Source organism: Octodon degus, unplaced genomic scaffold (genome assembly GCF_000260255.1).
Source record: "Octodon degus isolate 3935 unplaced genomic scaffold, OctDeg1.0 scaffold00457, whole genome shotgun sequence".
NCBI classification, from domain to species: domain Eukaryota; kingdom Metazoa; phylum Chordata; class Mammalia; order Rodentia; family Octodontidae; genus Octodon; species Octodon degus.
In genome coordinates this window covers 5,308-6,366 of record NW_004525033.1, presented here as the reverse complement: position 1 = coordinate 6,366, position 1,059 = coordinate 5,308, and the positions used below count along the sequence as shown (strand labels likewise).

Genomic DNA, 1,059 nt, shown 5'->3' with positions numbered 1-1,059 from the left:
GAGTTGTAGCTTTTTGGTCTGAGAAGGTCAGTGAAATGCCCTCAGGATTTATCCTGAGATCCTGTACCTCAGAGTGTAGAACCTTTTCTGTGAGTGTCAGCCATGTAGATGAGTCACGACTAATGCTTGGCCAATGTGCACTCTGTGAAAGCCTGAGAGAGTGTCTTCTCCCCATGTGACTCTCCTTAGGCCCACTCTATGTCATCGATCACTTTCTTCTTTGGCCCCCTAATCTTCTTGATCAGAAAATTTGGGACACTACCGAAGTACATGACGTTACAGTGCAAGTTCTCATATTGGACAGTGATTTTCAAAATTTATTTAAAGTGCAGAAAGTATTCAATAGACTACTTAAAAGGACTTTTAGGAAAAAGATGTCTCAGCAAATCCAAACAACAAAATGATTAAAAAAGTGATTCTTTGGGAGTATGCAAGACCACACCACTACAAATAAGTGGCTAAATAAATTTAATACAGGGTGAACATTTGAAGTCTCCCCTTACATTAGATACTTATATATGAATACAGAAGAAAGGAAGAAACAAATACAATCATTTTCTGCTCTAACCTTTATGAATTCCTTCCGTCTTTGGGATTTGGGTTTGGTTTGTTTTCCCTTTCTAGATGTTGAGGTGCATCATTAGTGTATTTATTTGTGGTCATTCTGTTTTCGTAATGTGTGAATTCACAGCTATAAATTCCATTCTAAGAACGGCGATCACTGAATCCCATAAATTCCGATAAGTTGTGCTTGAATTTTCATTGAATTGTAGATATTGTTCAATTTCTTGCTTAATTTCATCTGTGACCCATTGGTGGCTGAGTAGGGTGTTGTTTAATTCCCATATATTTATGGCGTTTTATGGTTTATTTTCTCTTTTATTTTCAATTTCATTTCACTGTGGTGAGACAATATGTATGGGATAATTTCTGTTTTCTTGCATATACTTAAGCATGACCTATGGACCAGTACGTGGTCTAGTTTAGAAAATTCCCAACGTGCAGCTGAAAAAAAAATGTGTATTAAGCTGTAGTTGGGTGAAATATTCTGTGTATTTC

The 1,059-nt window shown here is 36.5% G+C and overlaps 1 pseudogene; it reads right to left on the bottom strand.

Annotated features, from left to right (window-relative positions):
• The window catches only part of LOC101575051, a 41,544-nt pseudogene that overhangs the window by 38,311 nt on the left and 2,174 nt on the right, over positions 1–1,059 (bottom strand).